The 14,560-nt window shown below is 37.7% G+C and overlaps 1 long non-coding RNA gene across 1 annotated transcript in view; it reads left to right on the top strand.

Moving 5' to 3' along the window:
- The window catches only part of LOC307002340, a 72,900-nt gene extending 65,319 nt beyond the window's left edge, over positions 1-7,581 (top strand). The window contains exon 4 of the long non-coding RNA XR_013798471.1: positions 5,708-7,581. This is a non-coding gene — a long non-coding RNA (uncharacterized lncRNA). The remainder of the gene's footprint in view (positions 1-5,707) is intronic.
- Positions 7,582-14,560: the final 6,979 nt, after the last annotated feature.

Here is a 14,560-nt window from a genome sequence, read left to right as displayed (position 1 = left end):
ACAAAAGAAGATATTTTGAAGAATGTTGGTAACCAAACAGTTGACTTTTACTGTTTTACATACTATGGAAGTCAATGGGGTCCATCAACTGTTTGGTTACACATATTCTTTAAAATATATTTTGTGTTCGGCATATTAAAGAAATTCATACAGGTTTGGAACAACTTAAAGGGTGAGTAAACAATGACAGAATTTTTGGGTGAACTATCCCTTTAAGAGATTTAAACTCAAATATATTGCTGACGAAAATGTGATTAACAATGCACTGACAATGTTTTCCTTTTTTTTAAATATATATATAGAAAGAATACAATTGTTTAAAATGATCCAATCATTATGAATGAACACCGGTAAGTTGAAGTGCTTTTGGTTAATTAACTACCTGAAACACATCATGAGATTAATCAGATGCACAACAATGTTGTTCAACTGTTCAAGAAATTTGGGGTCGGTAAGAAGTCTCTTATGCTCACCAAGGCTCCATTTCTTTTATCTAAAATACAGTAAAAAAAAACAGTAATATTGTGAAATATTACAATTAAAAATAACTGTAACCTAACTGAATTTTTTTCCAATTTTAATATATTTTAAAATGTAATTTGTCAAAGCTGAATTTTCAGCAACCATTACTCCAGTCTTCAGTATCACATGATCCTTTGTCATGTGATCCTTTCCTGATTTGATGCTCAAGAAACATATCCTTTTATTATCATCAATGTTGAAAACAGTTGTGCTGCTTAATATACAGTTGTGCTGCTTAATATTTCTTGTAGAAACTGATATCCCCCCCCAAATAAAGCATAACAAATTCACAATATTGTATTAGAATATGTCTGGCCTCTAACAGGAAGTATAACTCACTTTTCATTTTTTCTTACTTGAGTCTTCAAGTCTCCAGTAAGCTGCCTTGACGGCATCCCTGAATTGTTCATGCATGCAGCAATGAGGTCTAGCTTGTGGGCCGAACCCAGGGTGGCACTGGGAGGGCAGTGCTGATACATGTCTGCACACCAATATCACAATGCCCATGGGCTGAGCCACATCACAGTGAGGGAGATTATCTCCCATGATGTGTGTGTGTGTGTGTGTGTGTGTGTGTGTGTGTGTGTGTGTGTGTGTGTGTGTGTGTGTGTGTGTGTGTGTGTGTGTGTGTGTGTGTGAGTGAGTGTGAGAGAGAGAGAGAGAGAGAGAGAGAGAGAGAGAGAGAGAGAGAGAGAGAGAGAGAGAGAGAGAGAGAGAGTGAGAGAGAGAGAGAGAGAGAGAGAGCTTGCTTCAGGCCTTTGACTTAAGGACAGTAAAATCCTAATTTCATTTCCTTTCAGTTTCAGTGCTGATAATGGAACATTTAGTTTTAGTATAGGCTCTGTCTTCATAGCTGCTTTTGGACAGGGCTGTATTTGAGATGAATGAGCAAAATAACTATGGGGGAAATAAAGAAGAACAAAAGTGGCATATGTATGTTATCGTTCAATATGCATTCATTTTCTTACATATATTCTTATATCTATGTATATGACTCCAAGTTTATGAATAAATAGGCTTCAACAATCATATTCAACAATTTTCCTCATCCTATAAATGTACATACTGTATATTCTTCCTTAATGTAGTAACTAATAGACATTGTGAGATATTAAGTCAAACTGTGAAATATAAAGTTGCAATTTTTAAGACATACAGTCACAAAAGTCACAAAGTTGCGACTGCACATTATAAAGTTATATGGCGAGATTTAAAGTACAATTGTGAGATATAAAGTCAGATTGTGATACATTAAGTCCAACAACAATTTTTAAGAAATAGACATGCGAGTCATAATTATGAGAATAAACTTGCAACTGCGCAATAGTCATATTGCTAGATATAAAGCCAAATTTTGAAATCTAAAGTTGCAGGTTTAAGAAATAAAGTAGCAACTGCAAATAGTCTTATTGTGAGATATATAGTCAAACTGTCAGATATAAAGTCATATTGCTTAATATAAAGTCAAATATAAGTATGGCGATAAAAAAGCATTACTAAAGATAAGCTCTGTCTGTTCAAAACACAGTGCAGGAGACAAAACAATAACAAGAACACAGTGACAGTCCTGTTACAGGGCACAGATTCATCCAATCAGTAAGGAAAAGATACTCGAAAACACGAGGAACATCTAAAAAGGAAACAGGCCTAAATCCCCGTCTCATGAGTTCTTCCTGAGGCTCTTCTCCCTGGGAAAGCACGGGGCAAGCCAAACACCCCGAACTTTCTCAAAGCCCTCACAATCTGCAGATCTGACAGGCCCACTTCCTGTCGGGGGAACTTCCCACCTCTCCCTGCTGGAGAAGAACAGGATGCAAGGACCCCCTAGGTGATCCAAAACGTGGAGAGGACATCGCTCTGGGGGCCCTGTACAGAGCTATCATAACACACTATAGATTCACACGTTCCTACCCCTCCAACCCAGCCCGTACTTTCTCACAGAGTTTGCGATGCGCTGGTTTGTGTACAGCGGCCTCTCAAACAAGAGGACCACCGCCTTTTCACCCTTTTGATATTATTGTTCTTGCCATGTCTATTATTACAGCAAAAGACACTGATGGACCAGGTCTCCGTTAGGGTCTTCTTTCTCTCACACTTACTGTCTTCCCTGTTTTTAAATGACCAATTATCTTGATTTACTAAAACCTGACACGCGGTGAACTGCATTCTCACGTCAGCCCCAGGAAGAGCGACGCCACTCTCCCGGACGTATCCCCATTTAAAAATGCATAAATATTTGTTCTCTTAAGGGCCGCATTGACAAATGCTCTAAAAACAAGTCATTTAGTGACTCTCAATAAATCTATATTTAGCTACCACTACAGCTGAAACTCAAGTCATTGACCCCCGAGTCAGAAGGGAGGGGAAAAAAAGAGGTTTTAAAGAGAGTGAAAATGTATTTTGTGCTGGAGCACATCTGGGATTGGTTACCCTCATGGAGGTAGGTATTAAAATGGGAAACACGCTGGATTTTCCCTGAGCGTATGCCTTAGTGACTCTAAACAAAGCAGAACATTTACACTTCCGTTTTACACGCGGATTAGAGAAAAGCAACATGCCCCCGTGAGTCCACCTGGTCGGATTCCACTATCACAACAATGTTGAACCGACGAACCAACTATCGGCCTAATCCTTGTGAGAAACAACCAACGTGCTCTTCTGTAGACTGGGGGACGTCAACGAATTAGAAGTTCTCCAGTACATCACTGGACTCTTTGCTGTTAGCGACTTGAAATTATCCCATGCTTCACTTGGAGACCATGTCATTTCACTTCATCCCAGATAAGTGCTCTAAGCACTGTGTTCTTTTTCCAGTTGCCTGACATCTCAAGCTGACTGCGCTAACATCAGTGATACACAAATGAGGAAGCGTTAAGGGCCGGCTAGTTCGTTACAGGAAGCTTTTCTGCAGGGTAAAATAAAAAACAGCCAATTTGGACAAGACAGTGAACACATCATGAGAAAACATGCCACTCGTGACACCCATGTCATTACTAATCAAACAAATGTTGATAAATTGAATATAATTAGCATGTGTCAGATGCTTTTAGTGTAATCAGAAATGATGGGCCAGCCAGTTAAGCACACACATCAAAAAGTCCCAGAGTGCTTCTTTAAGTAGAAATATTGGTAATTTCTCTCTGGCAATGTGTCCTTCAACTTTTCCGCATGTTATCTTGGATGACGGATTACGGCGGATTTGTCAGTTTTAGAAGAGAAGTAATACAGGCTAATCACGCTGACCATCTTAACACATCTATTCACTATTTACAATATTTTCCCAAACAGCATATTGGGAAGTAATAAAAAGTAATGTTGTCAGGAGCATAAAGGGAAAATTGATGAACCCAGACTACATTTTTTGTTACATTTGTTGAAGATTCAACAGTCATGCTACAACATAGCATAGAATTTTAAATTTATACTGACACTCTGAGACGTTTTAAATAGGGTTGTCAATTGTCAATAAATGAATAAATAAATAAAAAACAGCTATAAATGTGTGTACTACAATTCAAAAGTTTGGGGTCAGTAAGAGTTTATGTTTTTGAAAGAAGTCTCTTATGTTATGTTATGTATTGATCAAAAATACAGGACAAATCATAATATTATGAAATATTAATACAATTTAAAAGAACTGCTTTCAATTTTAATACAATTTAAGATGTAATTTATCAAGTTTAAGTTTTCAGCATTATTACTTCAGTCTTCAGTGTCACATGATCCTTCAGAAATCAATCTAATATGCTGATTTGCTGCTCAAGAAACATTTATTATTATTATTATTATTATTATCAATGTTGAATATAGTTGTGCTGCTTAACATTTCTGTGGAAACTGTGATACATTTTGTCAGGATTTATTGATGAATAGAAAGTTCAAAAGAAGAAAAAATATATATATTTTGTAACATTTTAAAGTCTTTAGGATTTTCATCAGTCAATTTAAATATGTATGCACTGCTTTGTGGCATGAGCTCTGTTTTGAGTGTGCTGTGAAACTCATGTGTGAAAAATGCTGTTCCCAGTAAGTGTATGAGCAAACTGTGATTATTCTCATGCCTGATATGGCCTTTGTATCAACACCTCCAACGAGTGAGGGGCTCTTAGCAGCCATTAGTGACCACATACAAAGAGCTCTCAGCTGGAATCAAAACTGTATGCACTGCACAATGAACTCTACTTCCTCTAATTCATTTCCCACCTGTGGAGGTCCATGGTCCAGCATGTTCTCTTAAGGAGAACTCAGAACATTAAAATAACTCTCCAAAGAATCAATGATGAATAAACCAGAAACAACCTGATGGCCTTCTTGTACAGAGGACCTGAGAGAGAACAGCTGGCTTATAAAGTTAAAAAACGCTAACCAATGATGAATTTAAAAAAGTAGCAGCCATTTAAAAACGGCAAACATACTACACAATAAAATAATCACGTCGATTATTTTTAATCTTCAGAACTTTTGAATCGCAAGGTTTTTTTCTTCGTTCAAAATGTTCAGTTTTACTGCATTCATGGGCAATTCAATGATATTAAGAACAGGAGAGAGGCCGCACTATGCATAAATGATCTTTTTATTTGCACAAACGCGTTTCGGCGCGTGCCTTCTTCAGAGAATTCAATGATATTAAATTCCACCATGCAAAGATTGTAAATAACTTTTTTAATGTCATATTTTTTCTTCCTTTAATACCAGTTTAGGTAAGATGAATTATGCTCAACATACTTTCATATGTGAGAGAGAGACCTTTGTTTAAGCGCGTCGATCATCAGCAATACATTATACCAAACACAGTGGGCCATGTTTCTGCAAATAAAGACGAATTGGTTATGTTCCCAACCAAAAACAATGGTATCAGATCTCTGGAGCCAAAGACAATAGCAACAACACATCAACATTGAAAACACTAAAATAAAAGCACCGACATACAGCATTTACATGACCTCTAATACACCTTATAACAGCAGACAGCCACACATTAAGCCAGCAGGCCGAGGATTTAGCCCAGGCTTACAAGACCTCTTCACTCCTGACTTTTTTTTATCTCACCACATGGACATTCAACTTGGAAATACTACTCAGACAAGGTAGAGGATTTGGTGGAGCAGCTTTATTTCATTAATCAGTCTTAAAAAAGCAATCTCCGGACAGATGTTTTTGCCTCCTCTTTTTTTATTTCTGACAGGCAGCTGTAAAGCCGTTTTAGGACGGGATTGAGAGCAGGACGCCACCTGTGTCGGCAGTTCCAGAGCACGGGGCTCTTGTCCCTGTGAACATCTGAACTAATCCGGTCAGATACAAGAAGTGTTTAGTATGCTGATACAGATGTCCTGGGCATATTGCTGTCGATGAGCCGGGGCCAGACGTGTCCTGCTGAAATTGAACAGGCGGTCAAGACAACTATGGATAAAAATGCTTTTTTCCCTTAATCTTGTGTAGAGTTCAGTGTGACCTCCTCATCTGTGACCCGAGTGCAGTGTGACCCGATCTTCAGGGTTATCTAAACAAGGAGGTCTTCGTATTGTAGATCTTCATGAGGGTGTGTGCCAATATATTTTTCAGATTAGGAATGAATCATCCCATATTAAGAGGAATACAATTCATTAAAAAATATGGTTCCTACTAAATTAATAAAATAAATTGGCCCTGTGGGCTTACACTAACTCTAAAACGCTCTTCACGCTCTCTATATTTTATTTGTCTACTAACAATGGATTTACAGTACATGCATCACAGGAATTATTTTTCCAGAACTCCTGTAACAGAAGATTCCACCACACCCCAATTAATATTTGCATTGTACAATATATTCTAGTATATATTAAACTAGATAAAACATTTATCAAAACAAACTTTGAAGTTACCTTGAAAAAGCCAGACCAGATAGTTTGAAAAACTTTTAAAGCTTGAAGTTTGAGGGTTTTGAAAGCAATAGTCTATCGATACAAACAGACAGACAGACAGACAGACAGACAGATTCTGAGTGGTTGCTAGGGTACTTGGGGTGGTTGCTAGAGAGTGGCTAAGCGGGTGTATAAGGTTGCTAGGGTGTATCCTTATATGTATATGTCCAAAATGTATGTGTTTGTGCGTTTGAGTAGGAGAGAGCATGTGCAAAAAAACATGGCAATAATTTCTCATTTTTATCCTATTGTTTAATATGTTAATTTGCTTTGTCAATGCCGTTGTGGGGTTTGGTTGTTTTGCTGTTGTGGGCTGCAAGGACCTTTGAATGAACTGAAATCATTTGGCAAAGTTATATGGAACTGTAATGCAGGCAACTACCTGGAACTACTTTAGCCGTGACGGTGAGTTTCCCTGTACACCTTAGAACATTCGTCAACCAATCTGATTCAAGCATTCAACAGCATAATAAAAGAAGGCATGATAAAAAAAAAGTTTCCCAGTTTTAAAAAGTTTTAAATGTAACAAAAAAAGAAAAATCTGCTAGTTTAAATAAATATCAACGCCTGGAACATAAAAGTGGCCATGTGTTTTCCAATGCTCTTTCTGTCTCAGAAGGCATCCTGTCATCACTAACTGCTTTGATATAGTCAGCACTCTGAAGGGATGATGATTCTAATCCTGAGGCAAGAATTTTGGTTTTGTCATTCAAAACTTCAGGACAGCCACAACCAATCAGATTCCATTCGATTAAAAGTTCAGTTGAGATGAAGTCCACCGCAAGACTCATACAGCTCAAGAGACAAGGTTAATGCTGCCAAATTGCAAGCAGTCAGTGAGATCTGTGCATTTAAAAGGGGAGGAAAGCATGCTGGACTATCTGTAAAGAGTGAAGGTCATGATACACGGGGCAATTTTTTGAGCAATGTTGCTGGGCAATGTTGCTGTCAACGGGCAACCAGGTGAGACAGTGCCCACGACCGATCTAAAGATGGATATTTGTTGCCCATTCTCAATGGGAAAGTCCCCAAGCAACGTCGCTCGGCAACATTGCTCAAGAAAGTTGCCCTGTGTATCGTCACCTTGAGATTTTACGCTACATGTACAAGGCCGCTCTAAAAAAACACTGGGTTAAAAACAACTCAAATTTGGTAGCTAAAGGGCTGGGTGAAACTAGGACAGAACACACGTTGGGCTAATTTTACCCAGCAAATTGGGTTATTTAACCCAGCATAATGGGTTGATTTTATTAATTCAATTTTATAATAAATTTGTTTAGGTGACTCGCGTCTTGTCCCTGTGTGTTGCTTTGCATCCAATGAAATGATTTACAGCGCAGTATGATTTTATACACTCTAAAAAATGCTGGGTTGTTTCAAGTTTCAACCCATTTTTGGGTCAAATATGGACAAACCCAACCGCTAGTTTAAAATGTTTAATTACATTTTTAAACGCAGCGGTTGGATTTGTCCATATTTGGACAAATCCCCCACCCCCTGCAAATCACAACAAGGTAAAATTCACTATGGACATGAGCTAAGTGGACCGAGCTCCCAAAATCCCATTTATACTGAGGGCTAGTTTAATCTGGGCTTTGGAGGCATAATTCAGCATTTAAACCTCAGTATTTATGCAGCTCTAGATAATGGATGCCCACTTACAGTCCCCCACCTTTCTGTGCCTAGTTTAACCTCTGATCCCAGTCTTGGCTTCCAGCAGTGAATTTAAAATTTACTTAGACTGAAGCAGATCAGAAATTCCATTTCATAGACAAAACGCTCAGCTTCTGACAACCTCAGCCATTCACCCCCATCCAGAATCATTTGTATAGTGCAGTTGATGTGCATTCCCTGCTGTTAGTATTTTCCAGGTTCAATACAAGTTGAGCTCAACTGACAGGATTTGTGGCATAATGTTGATTACCACATGAAATTATTATTTAATTTGTCCCTCGTTATAAAAAGAAAAAATGGTTACAGTTAGGCACTTTAAATGGAAATAAAGGGGGCAAAATTTGTCAGTTAAGCTTTTAACTGACAAATTGCAAGGAGTTATTATAGCTCAAAAATTAGGTAGGTGAAGTTAATTATTTTATAAAAGCACTTACATAATTCTTGTGTAAAATTTTTTTATTTCAGCTGTGAAGCTTTTTGGTCATTTTAGGGCTAAGCCATGGTGACAAAGTAGTTAAATTGAATATATCTTAACACATTTTCCCACTAAAATCATGTTGAAACACACATGGTTAATGGCTATACTATTAAACATCCATCCATCCATCCATCCATCACATTTCCAAACCACCTGTCATATACAGGGTCTCAGGATTATTGGAAAAGTTAATATTTTAGCATTAATGGATTGGTCTCATTTCACATTGTAATTGGCTCACAGTAAACATTGTTTTTAAGACAAAAATGGACAAAAGAAAAATTTATTTTTGTGTTAATCAACATTCTACCACAAATACAGTCTATTGAGTTTAACTTGTACTGAACCCGGAATATTACACAGCTACATTATAGTATAGCGTACTACTACACCACATATTGCAGAATTTTCATTTGTGGTTTACATTTTGACACCATCTGAAATCAAAGGAGAGCATGATGAATCCAGAAACTCCTTGAACCACAAAGATGTAGCTAAGAACCTCAAAATGATCAGTAGACCAGCTTTCTGGAAAATGCTTCACAATTCCTGTTTAGGTGAAATGACTCTTTAATGAATCCACCAATGAACTGGAATAGTTTTGAATTACTTCAGGCTGAAGTAAGTATGCCTTCTACATTGGCAGCGTCTCACCACAAATTTGATATGATTATTGTTCCATTATTTAGCTTTTTGAAGCATTTGAGGCTCCTCTCTTCAAATGTAACTCAAAACAACCTGAATGAACGTGGTAAAAAGTCTAGAAAATGAGCCGGACTGATTAATTGAGGTGAGAGGCGCATGTCTGTTTAAAAACATCAGTGACATTTTACTGGGATTGAATAATTGCAGCCTGTCATATGCAAAAAACATTCAAAAGAAAACCGCACTCTTTGGCAGCAGAGACATCTCCTTGGTGAATTTTAAATTATATGTTGTCGATGGAAGTATTTGAGCTATAATTTGGTGTCTCTCTTTCATAAAAGTTTAAACTCATTTAATTTAACAGTGCTGAGGGAGCTTTCCAGTTCATGGATCACTTTCCACTCTTTTCACTCAATGGTGATGATCGTTGTCTTTGTTACAGAAATGTCTGAGATGCCATGCTATTATTCTTCCAGAGCAACAAGGTCATTAACAGATGACTAAAATGCTGCATTTCTCTTAGGGCTGATGTTCTTATCGAGACATGTATATCGTCTTCCCTTTCACCAGTTTTTTTAATAGACATGGTTTTCTTTGTTGTTAATATATGAAAGGTTCTTAATTCACAGAAATATATAATCATGTGCAGACTTCACTCTTTTAAATACCATAATGTGTTGTTTTTTCACTTTAACATATCACTACAGAGCAATTCTCCATCTAAAGCTACCAAATGAAAGAAATATGCTTTCCCACATTTTCCCTATGCCTTTTTTTTCTGTATCACTTTGTTCCAACATCTGCCAAATAGATGTGCTATTCCAGATTTGTGGCATTTGGAGGCATTACATGGAATTATGGCTTGTTTTAACCTTTTTGCGCCTCAGAAATTGTGACAACAAAAATGTGTTCCCTCGGTACCAAGCCCGGAAGAAAGGCATCTGTTCAGGGATACACAATGGTCTCAACATGCCTGATCTCATATGCAATAGCAGTGCCACCGATCAGTGGAGCCTGTGACGATAGACCCAGAGGTTGGGATTTACCAGGGTCCTCTCCGCTCTCAGATACAACTGGACGTGTTTTTCCAATGTACAGTACTGTACCTACCTGCATTATGTTTAAAGGGGGATAGGCAGAAAGCAATGCATGGTCCTGAAAAACCGCTCAGATGCTGAAGATATAATCAGATTACTATAAGCGTCCTGCAGATAGTGAAGGGAAATAATTAAATATATAACTTAGCTTTTTAAAAGCATTTATCCATGGAATTACAAGCTCATCTGAGGACATGTGTGTCTGTGCATTGGTTTATGCTGTGACACCAAAATCAGTTCCACAGATGTTGTAACATTTAGCTCTAATCCACTTAATAGCCTAGTTTGAATAAATATTGTAGATAATTTTTACAATATTTATTGTATAAATAATATCCATCCATCCATCCAATGTTTTAAAAAGAACTTACTATGTTAGCAGTTAGCATACAGTCCAAGCAAAGTGACACAAATATAAATCAAGTGTGTGACTCTTCTTAAAACAGCATGACCCTGGATATACATCTTAACCGCCTTGAAACCGCTTGCCTGATATTCACCACTCAAATGATCAGGTTGATAGAACACTTGAAAACTCACTTAAAAACAGTGGTCAAAGGATGCTAACCATCATGGTCAGCAATTGCATTCAAGATCCTCAGACTGCCTGCCAAGTGAAATAAGCATGGAGAGTAAAATTAACTGAGCATCCATGTGCCAGACCTCAGCCTCAATCCTGGAACGCAGGGACCTCTCACAGGGAATGCGATAGCGAGCCTCTGATGCCTCCTACCAGTCACACCCATACACGCAGGCCATGTGACCTCATATTCCTGCTTCACTCACCCTGTTGCGAAAAGCTTCCTGGCGTCAGCAGACAAAAGGAGAAACCCTTTCCAAGAAAAAGATATTAAGGCCTTTATTTGCTCAAGGGCTGGGGAGAATGTGCTTGATATAGAATCCAGTAGTTAATACTAATTTTGATCATTTTATAGCCTCCTGAGCCATGAGTATACAGTCAAGCAGTGTGTTGATACAGTAGGGAAAAGGGTGGTGGATGGGGTCATGCCACACTATGGGCTGTTGAGACTGTGAAGGCACTGAGGTTTGAACTTTCTCCACGACAACTCAGTTCTCAGACCAACCAATCTTTACCACACTTTTGGTTGGCTGCTCTGGACATCCATTTGTTTTCTCAACCCACTGTATATGTGACTGAGGTTTCAGTCCATGAACACAGTATGGCCACTAATTTGTACTCCTCCGGCTGTTTTTGCAACATGTCAAACTACCAGTGCACTGCTTGTAAGTTGTCAAATTCAGGAATGTGTCATATTCTTGTTCTAATACCTTTTCTGAACCTCATCGCACATTAATTGATCAATGTCAAGCTCAGTGTTTTTGAATTTTGTTTCCAAATGTAATTTCACTGTAAAATACTGTCACATAACATGATATGATTGGAGCGGACTATGCACACTTGTCACTTTGAAAAATAGCAATTGATTATGCACATGGATATGTTTCAAGAGAAAAATGATGGAAAGTAGTTAAGTTGTCATTTCCACTAAATAGTTTATGCACAGCTGCGGTCTTAAAATCGGTACCCTTGACATAAAACACAATCAATTGTCTAAAATTCAGTCCGCTGAGCAGTCAAGGTTTTGTAGTAAGTCCCTCATCTCCAGCCTCCACAGGTATTTGAGGGAGGCTTCCAAAAACAGGACTGAAAAATAAAACAGTCCGGACCAAATCAGCCTCTTCTTCTCATTTTGTTTCGTCAACAGTTTTAAGACTTCTCATTTGACATATAATTTTAGCTGTGGTCCCTTTGAAAACGGCACCGTGGCTTGGCTGACATTTGACAAACCTGTGTGGAGTTGACAGCACTGTGGTCTGTGGTCTACCTTATTTGAAGCGAGGCTGCTTACAGCACAAAAAAAGGTTTGAGTTACTGTTTTGAGAAACACCGCCACGTTAACTGCAGGGCTCAAGGAACGCGAGCTGAACTAGAGATGGGGGTATGATTTCTACATCAACTGCCTTCAAATTAAACTTGCCATGGTCGCTTGTTAGCAAAAAAAAAAAGGGAAAAAGTCCATAATTAAGGTTCAGTTACTGATCTCATTAGTATTCACAGGTATTCATATGTAAAGTGGTTCTAGCACATGTACATTTAATTACAACACACATTATAAGTATAAATGCATTGACATCTACAATGTAAAACCTTTCACGTATGAACAACTTAAGAGACACATTTACAAATCATTTCAGCTTTGTAGAATATGAATTATATTAAATTTCTAATGAATTAGATTAATTTTAATCATTAAATGAACCCAGTGGTATGTAGTATTTCAATAGTAGTTCAATGTTTGTATGTGTTTGCATTGGTCAACATTATACAAATACTATATTTATTTGTATAATGCAAATTGTATTTTGCAAGACTCCTTCACAACAAAAAATGATTAAAGGCTGTATGTGTGTGCATGCATTTTAAACTCTGATAATTAAAGAGGTAAAATAAAAACGCAACACACTCATTCTCTGTTAATTTGCAGACACCAACAAAAATGGAAAACAGACAGAAAATGGACCTTCCGACCCCCATACACACTGGAGCCAGTGAAGTGTGTCAAATCTAATTGGAATATATGAATGTTTCCTTTGTCTGTTGCCCCTATCCCACTTGGCAGCAAGGGGAAATCATAGATACTGCTTTTTAGATAACCGAATGAACCATAAACCTGGGCAAAAACATTTTTTGAATTTTTCTCTATCTATCTATCTATCTATCTATCTATCTATCTATCTATCTATCTATCTATCTGTCTGTCTGTCTGTCTGTCTGTCTGTCTGTCTGTCTGTCTGTCTGTCTGTCTGTCTGTCTGTCTGTCTGTCTGTCTGTCTGTCTGTCTGTCTATCTATCTATCTATCTATGACCTGCCTAGAGTGACTCATTTGTTATTTATCTAAATAACAGATGCCATTAGATGTGTCATTGTTATATTTTAGAAACAAAGGTTTTGCAGATTAAATTAGTCAACCACAACAAACTCAGTCAAACATTCAAGTGGGCAAATCATAAAAATAAGCGACCACAAATTTTAATGACATCAAACCTTCCACAGAATCACTGTTGGCAAGAAAAGCCGCTCTCACCGCATTTAGCAGCATTCATTAAACTGTCTACAATACCTTCGCACTAAGCATCCCCTTTTACAAAACAAAACAATTTTGTGACAAAAGTGAATTCAATCTTTCTAATGAAAGCCAACATAATCCTGTCCTGTGTGCAGATAGGTTAGCCATTAGCCATCAATCACCCCAAGGTCTAGTGAGTGCCCCCTGGCACCCTGTCATCCCCTCACACACAGGCAAGAGGAACACCGCGGATTCCTGGACTTGGGAACGGCTGGAGTCTCGGAGAATAAACTATCAGAGGCTCTCAGCAGCTCCACCAACAATAATAAAAATGCCCTGACTTTAAGGTGACATTCCCAATTTACGAGTATTTGTGTCTATAAAGTGTATTCCTTGGCTCCTGACTCCTTCAGCCTGTCTCGTAGAAAGAACAATACATTTGGCCTGCCTGAGACACTTGGAAATCCTTGTCCTCCTTTATTCAAGCTCCTCTCACCATCCGGCTTACTTTGCAGATCTCTTTGAATATACAATACATTACTTGTAATAAATAATAACATTTTAAATATGAATGTTATTATACAATATATTGTTATTCATAGGAAACTACCGGTAAGTAGCTATTCAAACAAAGGAACAGTCCATACAAAAAGCCCAGTCTACCATTGTACAATTCACTGTACAATAACTGCACAAATTGACCATAATATATTTTGATGTATGCTGTGCTGGGGGAAGACCCCAATTCCCAGCATGCACTGCAACATAATAAATCATGGAAATTGCTGCTTTACTGTTTCACAATTTGCTGCACTATATGCAATAGTGTTGTCACACCTTTGAGTGAAGTATTATGCAAGAGAGAAATTTTTCTTTTTTCTTATGCTGACCAATTTGACTATTTATTTGATCAAAAATGCAGTCTTCTATGTCACATGATCCTTTAGAAATCAGTCTAATGTGTTTTATTTAAAAAATGTATCAATGTTGTGCAGCTTAATGTTGTTGTGGGAACTATGATAACATTTTTAAGGATTCGTCGGTGTATAGAAAGTTAAAAAGAACAGTATTTATTTGAAACAGCAATCTTAGGTATTCTTACTGACCTTTTCAATGGTAATGTATCAACTATGATTATTTTGTATAGGACA

The sequence above is a fragment of the Phoxinus phoxinus genome (assembly GCF_949152265.1).
Source record: "Phoxinus phoxinus genome assembly, chromosome: 7".
Lineage (NCBI taxonomy): Eukaryota > Metazoa > Chordata > Actinopteri > Cypriniformes > Leuciscidae > Phoxinus > Phoxinus phoxinus.
The sequence above is the reverse complement of the archived record's forward strand: the minus strand, read 5'-3'. Positions and strand labels throughout refer to the sequence as shown.